This window comes from Scyliorhinus torazame, chromosome 13, assembly GCF_047496885.1.
Source record: "Scyliorhinus torazame isolate Kashiwa2021f chromosome 13, sScyTor2.1, whole genome shotgun sequence".
Taxonomy (NCBI): Eukaryota; Metazoa; Chordata; class Chondrichthyes; order Carcharhiniformes; family Scyliorhinidae; genus Scyliorhinus; species Scyliorhinus torazame.
Window position 1 is genome coordinate 63,065,606 of NC_092719.1, and position 24,830 is coordinate 63,090,435.

The window sequence follows — 24,830 nt, forward strand, 5'->3', positions numbered from 1 at the left end:
GGGAAGGTAGGTGTGATCCTCCAAAATCACGTGGGCCATGATTGGGCCACCATGACACCCGACTAACTTTGCCATTGCCTGTCATAGTATAATTACATCTTCCTTCCAGTGGTGGCGATGTAGCTCTTTTTCAGGGTGGGAGAATGACATTTCGATGTGACCAGTTTACACAGGTTATTTCCATTACTAATATGGGCATGGGAATTTGGAATGGGAAAACATTCACACCAAGTGCACATAGATATAATTTTTAAATCTAAAGGTAATGCTCCATTGTTCTTATTCATCTTTTTTCTTCTATGTACTTTGTTCCACCTTAGTTTGATATTTGAATTTACTCATTTTTCTCTCTGTTAACATTTCTTAGTTTCTCGTTCTTTCCTGCCTGGATGTTTTTCTCACTTTCCCTTTCTGTTTTACTGCTTTCCTTCGTTCCTGTTACTTACTATGCTGATACAATGGGAGATCCCAGAGGTTTTGACGTCATGTGATATTTATACAGTGAGCATACCTGTTTACATAACACGAGGGATTAAGTCATACATATGTTACACCAATTGAGTTGATGAGCTTTGCAAAAATTACATAACCCTGTTTTCTCTTTATGCAAGGCCAATTGATATGAAATATTTTTAAAACTTTAATAAATGAAGAAAATATATGTGTGCTAAATGTCCACAATCGTGAATAGAATTGTACAGGAATATGAAGTTACGGGTCACGTATATCTGAGGTTTGGTTATTCCAGAGGCTTTATCGTAAAACTAGCCGACAAATAAGAACAGAAAATTCTGGAAAGGCAAAGTAGGTGAGCCAAAGAGAAATATAGGTCAATATTTCAGCTCAGACTCTGCATCACAACTCAGTCCATTTCCTGCATTTTCTATTTACTTTGGGCTTCCAGCAGTCACTGTTTTTCTTTTTATTGCCACCTTGAAGCTACAGCCGGGAACTCAGGCTGATTGTTTGCTTGCAGGTACCCAGTTGAGTACCATCTGAGTGCCCCGTGGGGAATACGATGTGCGATGCTGGGAATTCTGGATGGTGATTTTGAATGTGCTCTGTGAGGATGCGTGAAGCTTTAATCAGGACAACATTATTCATTTTCTTTCCAGTTATTTTGTGTAAAAATTTGTAACTAACCATGAAAGCACCAGTGGTTGGCAGAACCATTTCATTTATAACACATTACGGAGATATAATCCAAGCAGTTTTTGTTGCTTATAACAGTAAATGAACACCCTGTACACCACTTTAAACTTGTGTTGAAATGGTGAATAAATCAATATCATACAAACATGTGTTTGCCTGCTCATATCATCAATAGCAGTACAAAATCAACATGATCAGAATTAGCAGGAAGTCACATTATTATTAATTATTTTTTTTAAAAAATCTGCATCAATTTTTAATTGAGAAATGAATATTGATAACATTATCAGAGGTCTGAGAAGAATCTACAAGGTATTGGAGTGGAATTAATGCACTCAGCTGAAGGAAGTACCCAGAGCAAATGATTTTGAATAGCTGTCTTCTTTCAACAGCTTGACAGTGTTGGCCTTGATGAATACTCCAGGCTAAGATAGTTGGCGGGATTCTCCAGTTCCCCATCCATGGGCTGGATTATCCGATCTCTGACGCCAAAATTGCGTTCGTCAGCAGGGCGGAGAATCCCCGATGATGCCAAAATTGGGGGTGGTGCCGCTTTCATGATGCGCCGCCCCCTGAAAAGCGGCGTACTCGAGGAGTATGCCGCATGCTGTACGCTGGCCTGAGGCCCGCCCTGCGATGCTCCGCCCCGACCGGCCAAGTTCCCGACGGCGTCGGACACGTGTGGTCTCACCCATCGTGAACTCAGCGTGGCGGCTGCGGACTCAGTCCAGCGCCGCCACTGTCGGGGGAGGGGAGGGCTGATCGGCGGGCATGGGGGGGCCTATCCGGGGCTGGGGGCACTGTGGGGGGAAGGGCCGCCCCGGAAGGGGGTGTGAGCGGCCAAAATGGGGTCTATTTTGTGGTCTGGGTCCGCCATGAAGCATGTGCGGTCACGGACCCGGCAATACTCCGAGCCATATTGGCAGCTAGAGCTGGGAGCTCTATGCTGCCTGGCTGCTAGCCATCCCCCAGAGTAGGGAATTGGGGGCCGTTTTGCGCCAGTTTTCCAGCCGTAAAACACCAACGTTTTCAAGCCGGCGTGGGGACTTAGTCTTCGAAACGGAGAATCCAGCCCCATATGTTTTTCGGCCATACGTTGTTCACTGGCAGTGGAATTCTACCCTCTCACTGCTTATCAATGGGATTTCCCATTGAAACCACTCCACTGCGAAACCCGTTGATGGGTGTGTGCTGCCAGCTGGAATAGTGAATCCGAGCAACTGGAGAATTCCAGTCATTATTCGATTTTAAGTAAGATTGGTGAACAAATGAATCGAGCTATATTCCTATTATTTTTGAGATCTTAACTTAATCATAGTAACCTTCACATGATTCATTTTTAAATTGAGTATTTGATTAGATATTAGCTATAGACTCAAACAATTGATTCCGCAATTCTACTGCTTTTGCACGGTACTGCTAAATTATGGACTTGTTCAAATAACAGGGGTGAGCATTCAAACAACACAAAAATATATACTGCAATGTTGGAAATCTGAAATAAAAATAGAAAGCGCTGGAAATATCCAGTAGGTCTGATAGTATCTGTGGAGTAAACAGAATCAATTGTGGACCTTTCATTAGATCCCGAGTATTATTCAATTCCCTTTTGAAAGTCACTACAGAATAAGTTTGCATGACCCTTTCAGACGGTGGATTCCAGATCACATGACTTACTGTCAAAGCACATTTCCGCATGTTGTATCTGGCTCTTTTGCCAATCCCTCTGATTGCCACAGGCCAATCCCTCTGATTTTGCCACCGGTCCTTTTGCCACTGAAGCTAATTTCTCCTTGTTTACTCTGACAAAATTGTTCATGATTTTGAACACTATCAAGTTTCCTCTTGACCTTCTCTACTTCAGGGAGAATTACCCCAGCCTTTTCAGTGTCTCCCTGTGACTAAAGTCCCTCATCCCTGGTGCTATTCTAGAGAATCACATGGAAGAGCATATGGCCCTTCAGAAACCCTGGGATGAATAATATGGAGCCGACATCCTTCTCATCGACCTGCGAGATAGACGAAGTGGGCTGTGTCAGACCTTTGTCGCTCATTGGAGAGGATATCCCGCCCTCTGGAGCTGCTGGCCAGTCAGATTGATAGGCAGTTCCATCAGTCCCAATAGCACCAGGAAGGCTGCTGAGATAGCAGAAGAAGATGATCAAGGCTCATGGATACCCATAGCAGGTAGGACCAGAATCTTGGGCCAGCAGATTTGGATAGGTTAGGGAGAGGGATGGTGGAGATGGGATGGAGTGGGGTTGGAGGAAAGTGAGGTTCAACCTAAGGGGGCTGCCCCGCATTCTGAAAAAGACTATCCCTGAAGAATGACCCCCTCCCCATTTCTTCTCACCCTTTACACATTTGAGTGAAAAAATTGGCCTACCCCTCCCACCTGGCTGCCCACACGAAACATTTTATGGCATGGGCAGTGTTCTCACGGTCAATTGGCCCATCATTATTCATTTAAATATGGTAGGTGGGCTGCCAATTTTGATGCCTGCAACCCACATTATAGGGGAGAGCTCAGGGGTGGGCAGGAAGGTGGTGGGATGGGTGCACAACGTATTTTAGATCTCCCCTCCACCGTTTCCCCGGCGGGAAGGATGCCGCTTTGGGCATGTATAATCCAGCCCCTTAAGTTTGGATTTGAGCAACTGGAGGTACTTTGCCTAGAAAGGGGAACCAGTAGATGGAATGTGCTTGGATTTCCAAAAAGCGTTCAATAGGTACCACACAAAAGACTACTCAATAAGATAAGACCATGGTGATAGGAGTAGTACGTTAGCATGCTTAGAGGATTAGGTAACTAATAGAAGACAGCGAGTTAGGATATGAGGGGCATTTTCAGGATGGCAACCTGTAATTAGTGGAGTTTCATAGGGATTCGTGCTGAGGCCACAATTATTTAAAATGGAGATCATTTTGAGCTCACATTAGTGGTCCATGGGATCACCGACATGGGCGGACTATCCAAAGAGAATCTCGTTTCCTGATTTTCCACGCCTCTCACCGGTGAGGTCATGAGGTTCACGCCCACAAAGGATGAGAACTTCATTTTAATGGTTTTGTATATATTTCAATATAATTAGCCAGCGCCCCCGCCACATGATTCCTCTCCCCCTCCTCACTCAATATTCAAACCATGCTGGCTTGATTTTGCATCAGTGAAGTTCGCAACAGATTTTGAAAAATTAGAGAAGATCTCCCTGGTGCACAAAGGTAAGTATAGTCCCCGGGGGAGAAGGACATGCCTGGGAAGTGCCCTGGCACTGTCCTGGCCTATGTTGGCGCTGCAAGGTTTGCAGAGTGCCCTGATGTTGGCATTGTGGGAGGTGGGAGGAGAGCCCCATCATTTCTGCTGTGGTGCTTGTTGGGGGGGGGGGGGTGGCACTGGGGGCCATTCAATTTGTGTGCTGATCGAGGCACACTTTAAAGATGGTGCCTCGATCTCTGTGAGCTGGACTCGTGGCTCTATCAGGCCCTGCCCCTCCCAAGTGATGGCACAAACCACGGCCACTCATTTTTCACGCAGAGAGGCTCAAGATCTGGAGTTACAACTGGGCTGTGTAGCTGGAGAGCTACACACTGGTTTTCGGTCTGAGCCTGACACTTTGTAAAAATCTGGTAAAATTCCACCCATTATATATTAATAACGTGGATGAGGAAAGTGAATATATTATTGCCAAGTTTGCAGATGACACAAAAATAGGTGGGAAGGTAAGTGGTGAGGATGGCACAAAGAGTCTACAAAGGGATATAGACAGGTGAAATGAGTGGGAAAAATCTTGGCAGCTGGAAAATAGTGTAGGAAAATGTGAAGTTTTGCATTTTGGCAGGAAAAATAAAGGAGCTGAATATTATTTAAATAGCGAAAGCCTACAGAAAGCTGCAACACACAGGGATTTAGGGGTCCTCGTACATAAATCACAAAAAGCTTGCATGCAAGTTCAGCAGGTAATTGGGAAGGCAAATTGAATGTTCGTCTTTATTTCAAAGGAAATGGAGTATAAAAATAGGGAAGTCTTACTAAAACTATACAAGTCACTAGTTCGAGCACACAAAGAATACTATGAACAGTTTTGGTCCACTTATCTAAGGAAAGATATACTGGCATTGGAGTCAGACCAGAGAAGGTTTGCAAGGTTGATCCTGGGTTTGGAGGGATTTTCTTACAAGACGGTTGGGCTTGTACTCATTGGTGTTTAGAAGAATGAGAGGCGATCTTATTGAACATAAAGGATTCTCAGGGGGTGTGACTGGGTAGATGTCGCGAGTTTGGCTGGAATTCTCCGGTTGTTGCGATTCAATTTTCCCACCAGCAGCGCAGCCGAACCAGCGAATTTGCCGGTGGCATGGGTTGTTACAATGGGAAATCCCATTGACAATTGCCGCGACGATAGAATCCTGCCAGCGAACAGCGCTCGGCCGAGAAACACATGGCTGGTGGACCGGAGAATCCGGCCCGTTGTTTCCTTTTGTAGGAGAATCTCGAGCCAGAGGGCATCTTCTCAGAGCAAGGGGGTCACCTATTTAAGACAGAGATGAGGCGGAACTTCTTCTCTCAAAGGGTAGTGAATCTGTGGAATTATTTTCTGTAGAGAGTTGTGGAGGCTGTGTCGCTGAGAATGTTCAAGGCTGAGATGGACAGACGTTTAATCGGCAAGGGAATCAAGGGTTATGGGGATAAGGCGGGAAAGTGGAGTTGAGGATTATCATATCAGATAAGTCATGATCTCATCGAATGGCGGAGTAGACTCAATGGGCTGAATGGCCTAGTTTTGTTTCTAATCTTTTGCAGGGCACTTGAAGTACTCTGGACTTCCCAAGTGACACAGGAATTTCAAGGAACAGGTCTCAGCTATGCCATCCTTTTACTTGAAAGCCTAATTAATTATACTGTAATCCTGGTATGTTTTTCATTTAGTGTCCCTTTACTTCCATTTATTATTCAATTATTGGTGTACATCAGAGTTTTTATTACTGTTACTCTTTTCCTCTCCGCACTGATTTCCCACTCTCTCCAATACCACTCTGTATAGCTCTGTGCGTTAGCAGAAATTCCTCTGAAAGACCAATGAATTCCTACCATTACAAATTCCTGTCACCATCCTGTTTACTTGTTCTGCATGCACAGCCTTGCTACTTAAATATGGATTTTGCAGTGCAAGAGGAGCTCGAGCTGCCTATTTTAAATAGATTAATAAGCCTGGCAATTGATTGTTCCCAGTGCAATTATCAGTAAAACAAATAAAATAAGCCCGTGCATGATATAATTTAATTACAATTCACCCCTTGTAGGCTTAAGAGAATGATCAAAATAATGATAAATGTTGTAAGCGTTATTTTATGATATTTAACCAACTACAATACAGAAAATATGCACAGTACCCCCCTCCAATTTTAACCATTCCAATTTTTTATATTTGGAAATTGTTAATGCAGTTCTAGGAATGAAAACTGATATCAAAATTACAATAACTTTGAAATGAGTAATTCCAAGCATATTGCATCATCTCCATAGTAACGGAATAAAAGCGATGGAAGATCATGAAATAGGTTAATTACTCTTTCTTTTGAGAAATATATTGGTAAATTTAAAGAAGCAATATTGCCGAGTTAAATTTAATTTAATCCATTAACGCAGACACAAATCATTACAAATTTTAATTGTTCCATTTATTATCATTTTGGTTTGCAAATTTCAATTTGACATTTCTGGAGGTCCATTCGCAATCTGCTCAGGTGTCAAACTTAACACCTTAACTTGTTTCTCATGCCACTAATCAATGGATAGTAGTTGGTGTTGTGCAACAATTGGTCTTGTCATCAAAACTACCAATACTGGGCAAACTCTAGAGCAAATTCTAGATTTTGACTTTGTGCAATAGTGTAAAATAAATAGTACTGTCATAAGTCAGGTAATCTTTCTCATTGAAGGCAATGGATATAAAAATTGGCAGTGTTCCAAAATGGGCTGCTAACCCACCATCACCCATATTACACAATTGCACAAAGTCAGAGCAGGATTCTCCGTTCCCCGACGCCGATTTCGTAATCGATGATTGGGCGGAGAAACCCTTTTGACGCTGAAATTAGGGGCGCTGCCTGTTTGACACAGGTTTCGTATGCTCTGCCTCCTCCAAAATGGCGTCATCGTGGCGCGCGCTGCACGCTGTTGGGATGGCCTCAGCGCGTCACCTGAAGGCCCTCCCCGATGCTTCGTCCACAGTGGGCTAGGTTCCCGACCGCGTGGTTCACTCAGTCTCAGCCATGTGGGAACCTGGCGTGGCGGCTGCAGACTGTGTCCAGAGCTGCCACAGGTGGGCGGGAGCCATGCTGCTGGCAGGGGTTTCCGCGAGGGCTGGGGGGACTGGTGGGGGGTGGCAAGGGGATGGCCAGAGGGGCCACTATCTGGCACGGCCAGCGCCATGTTTTACGGTGCAACCGCTGCATGTCGCCGACGTGCACATGTGCGACCACGGACCTGACCATTCTCCAGCCGTTTATTTCATGGAGGCCAGGAGTTTTACGTGGGGCGGCTGCTAGCCCCTCATATGTCGCAGCATCAGTGAGGGAGCGCCACCGATTTTTCCATGTAAAATACCATAGATCCCCCGCACTTAGCCTCATGTGACAGTAAAAGTTGTGAGTCATTTGCATACCCGAGGCATTGCCTTAAAGAAATGTGGTTTTATTGGAGAAAATTGCTCATATGGCTGGCATTTACAATTTGTGCGAAGGACAAGCATAGGCTGAGAAGAAGTTACTGACCTTGAGAAATCAGTGGGACTATACATAGAATTTACAGTGCAAGAGGAGGCCATTTGGCCCATCGAGTCTGCACTGGCCCTTGGAAAGAGCCCCCTACCATAGCCCACCCCTCCAACCTATCCCTGTAACCCAGTAACCCCACCTAACATTTTTGGACACTAAAGGCAATTTAGCATGGCCAATCCACCTAATCTGCACATCTTTGGACTATGGGAGGAAACTGGAGCACCTGGAGGAAACCCATGCAGATACGGGGGGGAAAGTGCAAACTCCACACAGACAGTGCCCCAAGCCGGGAATCAAACCTGGGGTCCTGGAGATGTGCAGCAATTGTGCTAACCACTGTGCTACCGTGACCCTCCCACCCATGGGTGCCCTACATGGTAATGGGTGTTGGGTGGGAGGGTGATTGCGGGGGTAAGGAATCCTACAGCATACAATCCAAGAAGTGGTCACCCAGTAAGAGGTAAACATTGATGCTGAGAAAGAAGAGTGACATACTGGGAGATGTTGTGGAGGAAGGGGTTAGGAATGAGGTGGTAAATAGATAAAAACTGGTGTAGTGAAATATGCAAGTGCTCGAAAGCTCATGTGCGTTTGAATGTGGAGTGCCGAATAAGACATTGGTGGGGAAGACGAGGCCATTAAAGTCATGGGGAACCCACAATTCAAAGTTCCTCCACACACAGGTTTATCTCCACAGCATGTCATTGACATGCTAATCAGTTCCCCGCCCATGGACCAGTCTGATTGATAGCCTGGGCTTCGAGTTAAATTTTTACTAGGGTGTGTTTGGGGGTTTAATGGGGAAGGGTGAGAGTGGCGTTGGAAGAGGGAAGTTGGTGGGGGGGATTTTTTGACTTTTTTCGTCAAAAAGAAAAAGGAGGCATTTGTCAGGGCTAAAAGGCTGGGAACAGACGAAGCCTGTGTGGCATATAAGGAAAGTAGGAAGGAACTTAAGCAAGGAGTCAGGAGGGCTAGAAGGGGTCATGAAAAGTCATTGGCAAATAGGGTTAAGGAAAATCCCAAGGCTTTTTACACGTACATAAAAAGCAAGAGGGTAGCCAGGGAAAGGGTTGGCCCACTGAAGGATAGGCAAGGGAATCTATGTGTGGAGCCAGAGGAAATGGGCGAGGTACTAAATGAATACTTTGCATCAGTATTCACCAAAGAGAAGGAATTGGTAGATGTTGAGTCTGGAGAAGGGGGTGTAGATAGCCTGGGTCACATTGGGATCCAAAAAGACGAGGTGTTGGGTGTCTTAAAAAATATTAAGGTAGATAAGTCCCCAGGGCCTGATGGGATCTACCCCAGAATACTGAAGGAGGCTGGAGAGGAAATTGCTGAGGCCTTGACAGAAATCTTTGGATCCTCGCTGTCTTCAGGGGATGTCCCGGAGGACTGGAGAATAGCCAATGTTGTTCCTCTGTTTAAGAAGGGTAGCAAGGATAATCCCGGGAACTACAGGCCGGTGAGCCTTACTTCAGTGGTAGGGAAATTACTGGAGAGAATTCTTCGAGACAGGATCTACTCCCATTTGGAAGCAAATGGACGTATTAGTGAGAGGCAGCACGGTTTTGTGAAGGGGAGGTCGTGTCTCACTAACTTGATAGAGTTTTTCGAGGAGGTCACTAAGATGATTGATGCAGGTAGGGCAGTGGATGTTGTCTACATGGACTTCAGTAAGGCCTTTGACAAGGTCCCTCATGGTAGACTAGTACAAAAGGTGAAGTCACACGGGATCAGGGGTGAGCTGGCAAGGTGGATTCAGAACTGGCTAGGCCATAGAAGGCAGAGGGTAGCAATGGAGGGATGCTTTTCTAATTGGAGGGCTGTGACCAGTGGTGTTCCACAGGGATCAGTGCTGGGACCTTTGCTGTTTATAGTATATATAAATGATTTGGAGGAAAATGTAACTGGTCTGATTAGTAAGTTTGCAGACGACACAAAGGTTGGTGGAATTGCGGATAGCGATGAGGACTGTCTGAGGATACAGCAGGATTTAGATTGTCTGGAGACTTGGGCGGAGAGATGGCAGATGGAGTTTAATCCGGACAAATGTGAGGTAATGCATTTTGGAAGGGCTAATGCAGGTAGGGAATATACAGTGAATGGTAGAACCCTCAAGAGTATTGAAAGTCAAAGAGATCTAGGAGTACAGGTCCACAGGTCATTGAAAGGGGCAACACAGGTGGAGAAGGTAGTCAAGAAGGCATACGGCATGCTTGCCTTCATTGGACGGGGCATTGAGTATAAGAATTGGCAAGTCATGTTGCAGCTGTATAGAACCTTAGTTAGGCCACACTTGGAGTATAGTGTTCAATTCTGGTCGCCACACTACCAGAAGGATGTGGAGGCTTTAGAGAGGGTGCAGAAGAGATTTACCAGAATGTTGCCTGGTATGGAGGGCATAAGCTATGAGGAGCGATTGAATAAACTCGGTCTGTTCTCTCTGGAACGAAGGAGGTTGAGGGGCGACCTGATAGAGGTCTACAAAATTATGAGGGGCATAGACAGAGTGGATAGTCAGAGGCTTTTCCCCAGGGTAGAGGGGTCAATTACTAGGGGGCATAGGTTTAAGGTGAGAGGGGCAAGGTTTAGAGTAGATGTACGAGGCAAGTTTTTTACGCAGAGGGTAGTGGGTGCCTGGAACTCGCTACCGGAGGAGGTAGTGGAAGCAGGGACGATAGGGACATTTAAGGGGCATCTTGACAAATATATGAATAGGATGGGAATAGAAGGATACGGACCCAGGAAGTGTAGAAGATTGTAGTTTAGTCGGGCAGTATGGTCGGCGCGGGCTTGGAGGGCCGAAGGGCCTGTTCCTGTGCTGTACATTTCTTTGTTCTTTGTATTGGAGGAACAAGGATTGATTGGTGAAAGAGATCAGAAATCAATTGAATGGGCTTACGGTCTAAGGGTGATGTCAGAGAGTGGTGAACAGGGAGTGGGTATTGGAGGGGGGGGGGGGCGGGGAGCGGCGTGGAATTGGGCACCTTGGCAGAGGGAAAGGATCGGAGATTGGAGTTCAGAGGCTTGGGGGAGTTGTTAGGTCAGAGATTTGGTGAGGTGGTGAGGTCAGAAGCCCTGTGAAGGGCTCATTATCATATTTAAAGTTCCAACCTGACTTCATGAAAGATGGAAATGTCTGGGTTGGACGGTATTTGGGTTGAGGAACAGATTTCTCAAAAGTTAAACCCCATGATTAACCAACTCAAATCTGCCCTGTTACTTTTGGTAAAAACACCACCTAATGTTTCAGAGCAAAAGCACTACCACTCCCATGTAGAGCAGGTGTAAATAGGTAAATGGGATTCTGGGTTTTATACATAGGAGGTTTGTAGGGAAGTGATGCTAAATTTGAACAGGAACTTATTGGGCTACGACTGGAATATTGCACATGGTTCTGGGAACTCCATTCAAAAAAAAATATCAGAACTGTGCAATAGTGCAGATTAATTGGAAAAATTTCCATATATTAAATATCTGGGGGTTGGTTCGCTCAGATGGCTGGATGGCTGGTTTATGATGCGGAGCGATGTCAACACCATAGGTTCAATTCCCGTATCAGCTGAGGTTTTTCATGAAGGGCCCACCTTCTCAATCCTGCCCCTAATCTGAGATATGGTGATCCTCAGGTTAAATCACCACCAGTCACCTCTCTCTCTCAAAAAGGGGGGAGCAGCCTATGGTCCTTGGAACTTTGGCGACTTTCACTTTTCATTACCAGTAATGAGAGATTGTAGCGATAAAGGAAGACTTAAAACTAGATTTCTCCCTCCTCAAACAGCGGAATCTAATAGATGGCTTTAAAATAATGAAATATTTTGAAAGGAAAAATAGTGGAAGATTGTGTTCACAATTTGGCTATTCAGTAACAAATGACCATGGGTTTAAGATTATTCGACAGAATGGAGTCAAAGGATCTTTTTATTTTACACAGAGTTACTAGAAAATAAACGACTTTGCCACATTGATTATTGAGATAGAGACTGTGACACTATTTGTAACTAATTGTAAATAGAAGGTAGGGAAAGAGTATGAACAGGTTAAGAGCAGACATCTTTAGTGAAAGGCATGACATGGGTTCAGTGAGCAAATGACCTCCTCCACTGTTGTACAAACATATAACCATAGATACAAACATACAAAATAGGAGGGAAGGTAGGTCTTTCGGCCCCTCAAGCCTGCTCCACAATTCAATAAGATCATGGTTGATCTGTTTGTAATTTATAATTCCTACGATTCTGTGCTGCAAGCAGGCAGTGAAAGTGTGGATCCATTTCTATAATATAGTTCATCCTTCCATGCAGTACAATTGTGACATTAATAGACTTACCTTCCTTTCTTAATTATACTTTCGCCTCTCTTCTCAGTGCCTTTCCTTTGCTGTGATTTATTGACTGTTCCATGTCCAGAGATCCCAGCTACTCAGTCCCTGATTGGTTCTTCGCTACTCCCCCTCTTCACCTCACTGCTCAAACCCAACCTCTTTCCTGTGACAGAACTCATTGACCTTTCCTCCCCTCTAGCTGTTTCCAGGCACTCAAGCAAAGGCAGCATGAGGAAAAATGTTTAGGTGCAGAGAATGGTGAGGATCTCAGCTAAAATGGAGGCCTTCAGCAGGTATGTGCTGGGGTGCATTTTGGGGGTGGAGGAAGGTACTGAGAGGCTGCCTTCTTCGATCAGGGGCCTGCTATTGTGGGGACTACTGTCAGGTTTCACATGCTACTGTATGCAGGTAAAGTGACTCATAGCAGTCCTGGCAGATGTAGGAGAAAGATTCACATCATGACAGTGTAGCCATCTAAGATGGCCACCTGCAAAGGACCATGGGAATTATGGCCAACCCAGGACTCAGACAGATACACAGCCTATGTGTATCTAAAACACAGGTAACCAGACCTGACCGAAACCCCTGCTCGTTTACATTTCAGTGGCCCATTTTCCCAGGACAATGGAACTCCAATCAAGCAATCGGTACAGCCACAGACTGATCGGCGCCACTCCCTTACTCAGAAAGCACAACTGCCAAGGTCAATGACCGCTAAGGACCCGCCCAGCCACCAAGGCACCCGCCCCTTTATTGGCCGAAACTGAAGACAGTGATCAGAGCCCTGTCGAACTATTGGGTCCAAAGTTAAGGACCGCCCCAAAGATCGCAAAATCCCAGAGGGATAAAAGAGGACACAGCCATGTGTTCTGTCTCTTTTGGATCCGGCCTGTGCCAGCCCAATTGCAGCAGGAACAGCCAGCCAAGTTCAAGATCAATGATTGCTACCTGACGGATGAGCCCAGCAGAGACAGAGCCACTTTCTTCGAACCAGCCAAGTGAAATCCAGATAAAGGCTTTATCCATTTGCACAGTGCCGGTCACCCTGAAGTTAAGTATCGGTTATTGTAGCTGATTGGTGTAGTTTAATTTGTAGTAGCTATTGTGTTTGAATGTTGAGATAACTCTTGTGTATGTAAATAAACCATATTTTGAACTAACTAATTGGTTGTGTGGTCATTTCATCAATATAAGGGAAGGCTTGTGGTTCACTAAGATAAATAGAAATACCTACAGTATTCGTGACGCTGTTGGGACCGAAACAGAGGAACATTATTGGCGAACTCTGACGGGACTCGATTCGAAGTGACTTTGTCACTCCGAGAGAACCCACAAACTTTGAATACGATTGCGAGAAAGAGAGAGAACCACAAGTGCAAGTCCCATATCGACCAAATAACTGAATTTCGGAAGTGTTACTCACCCGCATGCATACCTAACAGGAAGAGTAAGGTAAACTCATTAGAATTGTGTACAACTATCGAGGGATTGTGAGCCAGAAAATAGCTTAAGCCTTACCCACTGTTCAAATTGCCGCCTTATTCCCCTGTCCCAAATTAAAAGTAGAGAAAGAGATAAGAGAAATAATGGCCACTAAAGCAATGGAAAGATTCATGAATCCACAGGAACCTGAGATCGCAGCGACTAACAGAGCAGAGCAATGCCCCATATGGGAGGAAGAGTTAAGGAAGTACTTAAAGGGGAAAGGATGGCCCCTTTGGTCGAATTTCTGCGCTAATGATGAGTCAGGTCCAGGAAAGATAGGACAGACTTGGTGGGAGAACCTAAGCGAGGTGCACAAGAAAAATGTAGGGAAAGTCAGAAAGCCGATGGCAATAGTGTCCTGTTTGGCACAGTTGCGAGGCACAGAGGAGGTCGTGAAGACGCTCCATAGGCAGTTAATTGAGAAGGAAGAAAAGAACAAGGGAAACAGTAACGAAAGCGAGAAGATAATTGAACAACTCCGGGAACAGTTTGCAGCTAAGGATAAGGAAATGGCCTATGGAAAACGCGCACATCAATCTTATCTAGTTCACCTTATAGCTTCCAGACCCAGTACAATAAAGCCTTTCAAGATACACAGCGCGCAGTCCTGGTAAGAGAGGAAACAGAACAGCAGGTCGCATAGCTAACTAGCAAATGCGCAGATTTAAAAGCAGCTTTGAGAGCGCTCCACAACTCCACTAAGGAACAGAGGCAGAGTACCGTTGACCATGCTAAATGCTGACAGAAGATAGAAAAGTTACAGTCGCTACTCTCAGTACAGGATGGCTTCAGGTTCACTTTCGGGCAGGATTTAGATGAGGAAGATGCTCCCGATTGGCGAGTGAAACAAAAGCACCCAAAGATACGTAGAGGACACGGGAAATCAAAATCGAGCCCCCCACATCCCAAAAAGAAAAGCACCCGCAGCTCCGACTGCACAGGCAGCACACCCCCCCACTCACAGTTCGACCCCCATGAATCCGGTTACCACACAACGCAGGTCATCGGATCAGGAGGAGCATGATATCGTTTACACCACCCCACTATCCATAACCCAATTAAGAGAAGTTTGCACAAAAATTAGTCCATTCCAGCCCACCACAGACCCGCACAGCTTCTTTGAGGAGGTGCGCCAACAAAATGTTATGTACGGCCTAGATGAGAGGGAGGAAGTAAAGCTAATAGTTATGAGCCTTAGCTAGTCCGTAAGGTCAGCTTTGCCAGAAACCAAAATGTAGCAGGAGGAACCCTACAGGAATTGAAAACAGCCATATTAGATGCCATCGGGTATAACAAAGGAGATCCAGTCGAGGGTTTAAATCACTGCAGGCAAAATAAGGGAGAACACCCGACCACGTTTGCTGGTCGTCTATGGATTCATTTCATGGCAGTCTACGGACAGTTGAACCGCGCACACCTAAATGAGGAGGACACTACTAAATGGTCTCGCACCTTAGTCTCGCATGCCACAGACACAGGTCAAAAGGCTTGTGTAAACTACGACCCCGCAGACCACACACACAATGAAGTTTGGGTACTTAAACAACCTTCTAGAGCATGGGAACAAACCCTACACCGACAGACAGATCAGAACGATATAGAAGCAAACATGCACCCAGTTAGGACTAGCCAGGACCCTGCCTGGATAAACAAGGGTAGACACGAGGGATAGCACCCCAGAGCACAGGCACCACGAGGTTGTTACAATTGTGGCCACATAGGACATTACGCCCGTGATTGCCGACAAAACTCCCCGAACCATCAATGATGCCAATAACCAAACACCCCACCCAGGGACAGTGTTAGGCCCATGCATAATGTTAGCACCCGTTCAGACGACATAGCTTTTAACTCCCTAGATTGATGGTGTTCGGACTCACCAACTTGCGTCTGTGACACACACTGGAACAAATCAGGCAGACCAGTAGTTACAGGCACAGTCCGGGGACATACAGTTGATTTTCTTTGGGACACAGGAGGATCCCACACCACTTTGAACTTCTCCACCATGTTTCAACAGGACAGATGGCCCACTACAGACACCATCACCCTGAGTGGATTCACCAGCCACGTACAACAAGGATATATCACAGCTCCCGTACCCATCCAGATAGGGAACATTAGCATCAAACACCCCGTCGTTTTAGTTGACTTACCCCAAACCACAGAGCACATTTTAGGCATTGATTTTATGAGCTCCCATAACCTTTCGTTTGACCCAGTAAACAAATGTGTATGGCGAATGGCTAAAACAGCTAGGGTTCCCGCTACACTCACAGTAGGGGATTATGAAAACAGGATTTGCTCAGTAGGGGACTATTGGTTTAATCCGCAAACAATTAATGCAGACCAGACGATTAGAAAGGTCCTCAGGAATTACAAAGCTTCGTTCGCACAACACAAACATGATTGTGGGAAGATCCCAGGTACAGAAAAGATTTCAAGTCCCGATCCAAAGTCGCAAAAGCAATACGGTTTCCTACAGCAAGCCGAGGGTGAGATTTTGAAGGTTTTTAACAGTTTGTTAGACCAAGGAGTTATTCGACCCGTAGCTTCCACAAATAATGCCCCAATTTGGCTCGTATAAAAGCCCGATGGTTCATGGCGACTAACGATCAGCTACCAAGAACTTAAGAAGGTAACCCCTTTCACAGCCCCCACTGTTGCCACGAGTCCGCGACCATGCTCAAACAGGGAGTACAGGCAAAATATTTCACAGTGCTGGACATCAGCAATGGGTTTTGGTCCATCCCGTTAGACAGGGCCTCTGAATATAAATTTGCATAACGTTTCAAGGGCAGCAGTACACGTGGACTTGCCTCCCAGAAGGGTTCCATAACTCCCCCTCCATCTTCCACCAACAATTGGCCAACGGACTTTCTAAATTTTCTGACCCGAATGCCTCATACGATATGTAGATGATTTGCTCTTGCAAACGGACACAAAAGAGGAACACGTAAATTTCTTATCTGAATTACTAGGCCTACTGCAATCAATCAGATGTAAGGTAAACCACAAAAAGGCCCAGATTTTAAAGGAAAAGGTTCTTTATTTAGGCACCATCATCACCCACGGGAAGAGAGAAATTGAGAAAAAACGGATCAAGTCCATTGTTAAATTGCCCCTGCCCCAAAATGTCACTGCATTCCGGTCATTCCTAGGTTTGGTAGGATATTGCAGAAATTATATAGATGGTTTTGCCACCAAAGCAGCCCCACTCTCAGAGCTCCTTAAAAAGAATGCCCCGTGGGAATGGCTTCCGCAGCACACAGACTCCATTGATGATTTTAAACGTGCCCTAGGCACAGCCCCCGCGTTACAAGTTCCAAACCCAGACTTGCCCTATGCCATAGAAGTAGCAACCACCGACCGAGCCCTATCAGCAGTACTCCTGCAAGAACGACGCGATCACTTAGGACGCGTAGCCTGTGCCTCAAGAGTATTAGACCCCGTAGAGCAAGAATTCTCAGCCTGCGAACGGCACTTGCTTGCAGGCTTTTGAGCAGTACAGTACTTTGCGTACATCACAGGCCTCAATCCAGTCACGATCTTGACCGAGCACACCCCCACGCAACTAATACTAGATGGTAAATTAAAGGACGGTTCAGTCAGCCAGATCAGAGCAGCTCGCTGGACATTACTATTACAAGGCAGGGACATTACGGTAAAACGCACCAAAACCCACACATTTCTGGCTGATAATCTCCAATATGCAGGGACCCCACATGAGTGCCAGATCACAGCAGCCCAACACCAAACAGGACCCTTTATCCCAAAGTCACTACACCCACGAGCAGGCAGTAAGATACAGAATTCCCAAACCACAGGGGATACTTAAAAAAATTATGTAGACGGTTCTTCCACAATCGAAAATGGAATTAGAATTACTGGTTGTGGAATTTACGTGGAAGACGCGCAGGGCCGCCCACTAGAAGAGATCTCTTTAAAATTGCCCAGCCACCTAGGTTCACAAGCAGCAGAACTCACAGCCATAGCCTATGTAGTTCAGCACCCCGACTCTTTTCCAACTCCCGCAGACATACACTGGGACAGCCTGTATGTGTGCAACAGCTTAACAGAATTCCTGCCCCTGTGGGAATCTCGAGGTTTTGTTTAAGCCGATGGAAAACCCCTACCCTCTGCCCTGTTGTTAAAACACATTCTCAAGACAGCCTCAGATTGCACACATGGTATCATTAAAGTAAGAAGCTCCTCCCCACCCAGTAATGTATAGGCAGACGCCTTAGCCAAAGCAGGATCCCGCCATGGTCACTTCTGGCAGCCACCCGAAAGCGAACCGATACACTCAGTCCAGGTTCCCCAGACCAATATTGAGAATCTATCTCAAGCCCAAAACACAGACACCCTCAAACAGGTTTTCGACGGCACCTTCCCAGCCCCCTATGATAAATGCAAGGACGCACTGACTGTACAGGATGGCATAGTTTTAAAAAACGGAATTTATGTGGTCCCCACCCAGGACAGAAACCAGCTCATTTACCAATGTCATGAAGGACACGGACACCAGGAGAAAGACAATACCATTGCCCATTTAAGACCTTTGTGTTGGTGGCCCGATTTAAAAAGTGATGTAACCCATTATGTCAAAAATTGCCTTATCTGTGCTCAGAACAATCCTGAACGTTACTCAAAGAAAGGACAATTACGTCACACCCGTCCTGTGAATGGCCTTAAACAAATTTGCAAATCGACTACATTGGCCCCCTTCCCCCTTGCAGAAATGGTTTCAAGTACATGCTGGTTGTAATCGACACCTTTACTAAATGGGTAGAAGCATTTCCCTCACGGACAAACACAGCAAAGGCCACCGCTAAGATTTTGACCCAACAGATATTCACACGCTGGGGTTTCCCTCACAGCATTGAGTCAGACCAAGGTTCCCACTTCATCGGCAGAGTCATGCAAAATGTTTTCACAATTTTTGAGATCAGGCAGAAATTCTATATAGCATATCACCCCCAATCCAGTGGCATTGTTGAGAGAATGAATCGAACTTTAAAAGCGACCATTAGGAAGATGGTGCAACAGAACAACACCACGTGGAACACAGTCCTCCCATTTGCTCTCATGTTTATTCGGAACACCGTTTCCAGTTCAACAGGTTTCTCCCCCCACACTCTCATGACCGGACGGCCCATGAAGGGTATTGAATATTTATTAGGCCTCGATCTGGCAAGCCCTACAGTAACCGTCCTCACCCACGAAAAAGCAGTCCAACAGGTTACAGATAACATTAAAGCGGCACAACTCGCTGCAGCTGTCCGATTAGGAAGCAGAGTAAAGCCTGCTTTGACCATACCATCCACCCCATAGAGTACACAATCGGTCAGCAAGTTATGGTTTCACTTTACAACCCCAGTTCTTTCCTCGCCCCCAAATTTGCAGGACCCTACTCCATTTCCGACAAAGTGAGCCCCTCCATGTACAAGATAACATACCCCAACGGTAAAACTAGTTGGTTCCACATCAACTAACTCAAAGTCTAAGGATCACAATGTAGCCACTCCCACCACATCTCTCTGGCAATAGGAGACCATTACACCCCACCCATTGACAACCTAGTCCAACCCCTACACCAACCCTCCCCCAGCCACGCCAGCATTTATCCCTTGTCCACGCCCACAGACCCAAACTTGTCTCCGCCCACAGGTACGGACTTTCACCTTGAACTTGACTCCGACGACAGCGAGAGCCTCCCGGATTTGATTACTATCCTTGAACACTGGCGCGATCTCTCTGCCACCAGTCACCCCAGCCCCCGGAACCACGACTTTGATATCTTTGACCCCCTATATGCCCTCCCCCAGCCACTGCCACATCGACCGCCCGACCACAGTAACTTGCCCTCCACTCCCACCGCCCCTACGCTTCACACAAACAAGCCCGTCTTTGGCACCACGACAAGTCTTGCAGACTAGTAAGGCACGACGATTCAGATTATCCGACGGCCCACACGGCCAAGGCACAGAAACGGCAGACACGAGTCTGGCAACTGGGAGATGGTGATGATTCAGATACTGACTCTCGTTTCGATAATGCTTTTACAACACTGTTTGGTACTGAACCCTGAGGTGTCCAAATGATGAGAAAGAGACACCGCCTAAGTATTAAGGTGTCCAAAGTTCTGATGGAGCCTGCCCGCCTTTTCCTTCTTTTTTTCTACTACATGGTTTTAATTCATGTCGCCCGACACAAAATTACTCTTCTGATTTGAGGGTACGATACCCAATGTCAGTTAAAGGCACATGTTTGTTGAGAAACAGATCACTGTTCTCCTAGTCTTTATGACAAGTTTCCACACGACTACAAACACTTACCGTCCACCCAGGTCACCCAGGTAGGGAGTAACGGCACAGATTCCCACCCTATCTGAGGACCCCAAATGTATCCGGTCAGTTAAGCTCGGGTAGTGGAGTAACGGCACTAACCCCCGCCCTACCCGGGGATACCACCCATTCTTCTCCCGCAGTGGCCCACAGGCACCTCATGTTCCCGCCACTTCATATGCTCTGGAATGGTTCTCTACACTCTGCATTGCCTTTAGCAGGTCTTAGTTTCACTTTCTCTACTCTCCCTTTGGTTGTGGTATAAAGAATGCATTTTGCCATGTTCCATATGCTCACCCCTTTCCTTTATCTCCCGCACCCCTGGTCACTCTCCACATGCGATTTACACATATGACACAATTGGTTGCTAATCACTGCTGCTATACACACTGCTACACACAAACTATCTCTGAGTCCTGGGATGAAACTCTATAAAACTGGCCGCCCTGAAATTCGGCTGATTAAGATAAGCCTCAACCACCACTGGTTGCAAGTAAAGAAAAGACTGGTCGAAGAAATTGTCCGACAACTCCCCGCATCACCCACAAGCTGCGAGAGTCTCTGTACTTTAAAACATGTTTGCATTTCTTGTCTCTCCAAAATGATATTTTTTTTTTAAATGAGGGAGTCACATATGGTGACAATCATATCGGGTAATTGGGGTAAGGAGAGAAAGATTAATAAAACGAGATATTAACCAAAGATAATAACAGATACTATGCTTGCAACCCCAGGATTACACAGAAAACACAGGATGAAGCAAGGACTGCTGACATGCGTTTGGATCATCGCTGGACTTCTGCAACTGCGTGCGCAATGAACTTTTGTAACGAACACTACACCAGTCCCGAACACTACCACACAACAGGCCACCACCAGTCCGGACACGACACCACACATAAAGACAGACATCGAAACCCCCACCTGGTGCGAAAACATTGCTAAATGGAACCCCCTTTCATACATATTAGAGACCCTTCTAGTAATTGCAATAATCTGCAGTGACACTCCGACTCCGTAAATGGCGAGCAAAAGCCTCCCGCACCCCGATATACACAGTCTGATCCCCCTTCTTTGGAATTCACCAAAATGAACTCATGTAACAATCGCTGCAAAACAATAAACCATGTACCTCTTTAACTTTATTAGGATTAAGTAGAAATGTGGTGCTGCTGTTTTAAATTTTGTACTGTATATAAGTTCTTTGATACTCACCAGCAGCATGAGAGTAGCTTAGTTGTGTTAGCTAGAGATCAACTTTGCGGATAAATTAAATATTATAGTGACCTAAATTATAGTAACCGTTCGAGATGAATTAATTTATGAATGTATTAATGGAATATTAGGTAAATGTCCCAAACCATAAGATAGAGTAGAGTAGAACCTTGCCTTGACCAAGGGTGACCGGTCCACCAAGGATGAACAGGGATCAATAGTGTGATCCACCACGCGTCACATTCAGGATCAAGAGGACGGGATGTAGCCATCTAAGATGGCCACCTGCAAAGGACCATGGGAATTATGGCCAACCCAGGACTCAGGCAGATACACAACCTATGTGTATCTAAAACACAGTTAACCAAAACTGACCAAAACCCCCGCTCGTTTACATTTTAATGGCTCATTTTCCCAGGACAATAGAACTCCAATCAAGCAACCGGTACAGCCACAGACAGGTCGGCGCCACTCCTTTACTCAGAAAGCACAACTGCCAAGGTCAATGACCGCTAAGGACCCGCCCAGCTACCAAGGCACCCGTCCCTTTATTGACCAAAATTGAAGACAGTGATCAGAGCCCTCTCGAACTATTGGGTCCAAGGTTAAGGACCGCCCCAAAGATAGCAAAATCCCAGAGGAATAAAATAGGACACAGCCATGTGTTCTGTCTCTTTTGGATCTGGTCTGTGCTAGCCCAATTGCAGCAGGAACAGCCAGCTAAGTTCAAGACCAACGATCGCTACCTGAGGGATGAGCCCAGCAGAGACAGAGCCACTTTCTTCGAACCAGCCGAGTGAAATCCAGACAAAGGTCTTATCCATTTGCACAGTGCCAGTCGCCCTGAAGTTAAGTATAGGTTATTGTAGCTGATAGGTGTAGTTTAACTAGTAGTAGATATTGTGTTTGCATGTTGAGATAACTCTTGTGTATGTAAATAAACCATCTTTTTAACTAACTCACTGGTTGTGTGGTCATTTGATCGATATAAGGGAAGGCTTGTATTCACTAAGATAAATAGAAGTACCCCAGTTTTGGCGACGCTGTTGGGACCGAAACAGAGGACAGAGAGGTAGTCCCCTTCATTGCTACCATCCTGACTGATTTGCGAAGAGATACAAAACCGCGTCATTAATATTTGTTATTTTTAAGCAGTGTTTTTGCCCCCTAAGAAGAAGTGCCAGTGCTGACAAATTCAACAGTTTTGAAACTTGGACAACCGGTAATGGCATAAATGTGACCAAATGTAGAGAAAAGCTCCAACTATGCTGCTTCAAAATATGTCTTAGCCTCATGGTCAGAGAGCAATCTTTACTGTACAATTGAGAATCTTTTCCACACCCTGCAATGGCCACCCTTAAGCCATCTCTGCTTGATAATTGTTAATTTTGAATTAATTTTGAAGCTAATTATGAGCAGCCATACACTTTAGGCACTTTGTGTCATTGAGCCAAAATCACTTATAGTGGCTTCTGATATAAATCTGATAGTGGATAAAAATATTTTTTTTAAGTGATTTTTAGAAAACATTTATTGCAAAATGATCTTTTAAATAATGTTAGTCTTTTGTTACAGTCTTTTTGCTTTCTAGCAACTCCATGCAAAGAAGAAAGATGCTTTGACCTCCCACCATCCAATGCTTTTAAAAAATGTATTCATATGAGGCGCTGGCTAGGCTAGCATTTATTACCGATCCCAAATTGCCCTTGGAAAGGTGACGATGAACTTTCTTCTTGAAGTGCTGCAGTCCGTAAGGTGTAGGTGCACCCACAAAGCTATTAGATATGCTGTTCAGAGCATTTTGACCCAATGACAGTGAAATACAGTGATATTTTCAAGTCAGGTTGGTGTGTCACTTGCAGAGAACAAGCACATGATTGTGTACCTATGTGCCTTCTTCCATTTTCTTTCCAGGTAGTAGAGGCTGCAAGTTTGGAAGGTGCCATTGAAGAAATTTTGACAGGTTGTTGCAGTATATCTTATAGATGGTACACACTAAAATCACAGACCACTGATGGTAAAAGGAGTGAGTGGTGGATGGGGTGCCAATTAAGTATTTGTTTCCCTGAGCTTCCTGAGTGTTGTTACAACTGCACTCATTGAGGCAAGTGGGGAGTGTTCTATCACCCTCCTGATTTTGTAGATGGTGGAAAAGTTTTCGGGAGTTAAGAGATGCTACAAAATACCTGGCCTTAGTCTTACTCTTGCAGCCAGACTATTGATGTGGCTGCTCTAGTCAAATTTCTGGTGAAAGATCATCCCCATGATATTGATGGCAGAGGATTTGACATTGGTCGTGCCATTAAATTTTAAGGAGAGATGGTTGAAATACTCTTTTGTTGAAGATGGCTATCACCTGGCTATTGTGTGGCAATAATGTTACTTGACACTTGTCAGTCCAAGCCTGGATGTAATCCAGATCTTGTTGAATGCAAGTGTGGACTACATCAGTATCTGAAGAGTTGCAAATGGAATCATTGCGACATTGATTTCACATACAACATGTTTGTGAGCACTAATCTTGACAATTCAGCATAAAACAAAACTGTAGTTGCACAGTTCATGATTTCTGGTTACAGTATATTAAAGTTTTAAGGAGGGATCAAGTGGGTAAGTGGTAAACATTTCTGGCTAGTGACAATTAGGAGATTTGATCTTTTTAAATAGCTTTTAGTCTTGGTAGTGAGTTTTGTTTGTGACCTCCATGCTGAGATACACGTACAACATAACTGGAATGCAACGTTTATTTGTTGATGGAGCTCAGTTACTGTACCTATCTATAAAATGCATCCCATGGCTGTGATGTGATGCCAATCCTAAAACCTGCCACTGCTGACAGCATAGCTTGTCACAAAGGTATTTAGCTAAACATAAAACGTGTTATGCAACACACATGCCAAATGCTGAACTGAAATTTACAGTCTACACAACGTGTAGGGGAGAATATACACATTGAATAGTCTTAAATCTATTTTAGTTTATGACTTCTGAGACAAAGTGTGAGGTTTTCCACATTAATCTGCGTGATCTCTTTGGTTAAAATATTGATAGCTGTTTCTAACTGACTGAGCAAAAGAATGAAAGTTTTCCTTGCACCATAGTAACTTATTGGAATAATTCTGTTAAGCAGGCAGCCTTCAGCTTTTGTCAAAAATAGCACTGAGGCTGTATTTAAAGATGAGATGCTTTCACATTGGAAGGTTTCAAGTAAGTGACCTCCTAGAGTAAAAGTGGAAAGTACTGGGGAAAAAATCAGCAGATCTGGTAACATCTGTGAAGAGAGAAACAAGAGCTAACTTTTCAAATCCAACATGACTTCTTCAGGACTGAAATGAGGTAGTGAGGTTTTACGCTGTTGAAAAAAGGGGGAGGGTCAGGAGGAGCAAAAGGGAAGGTCACATTTCTACCACTCTTCAGTCCCAAAGATGTCGTCTTGACTTGAAATGCTAACTCTGTTTCCCTCTCCACAGACACTGCCCGACTTGCTGAGCATTCCCAGCACTTTCATATCTCTGGCATCTGCA

At 45.2% G+C, this 24,830-nt stretch overlaps 1 protein-coding gene across 11 annotated transcripts in view; it reads left to right on the forward strand.

Annotated features, from left to right (window-relative positions):
• LOC140388067 (potassium voltage-gated channel subfamily A member 1-like) overlaps positions 1 to 24,830 on the forward strand; it is a 305,257-nt gene that overhangs the window by 121,945 nt on the left and 158,482 nt on the right. Inside the window, exon 2 of one of the 11 annotated variants that reach the window (XM_072471674.1) lies at positions 20,826 to 22,212. The exons of 9 other annotated variants lie outside the window; for them this stretch is intronic. The gene's annotated coding sequence lies outside the window, so the exon portion shown is untranslated. Of the gene's footprint in view, positions 1 to 976; positions 1,248 to 20,825; positions 22,213 to 24,830 lie in introns of those variants that run through there. One more of the 11 variants, XM_072471676.1, reaches the window with a different exon arrangement.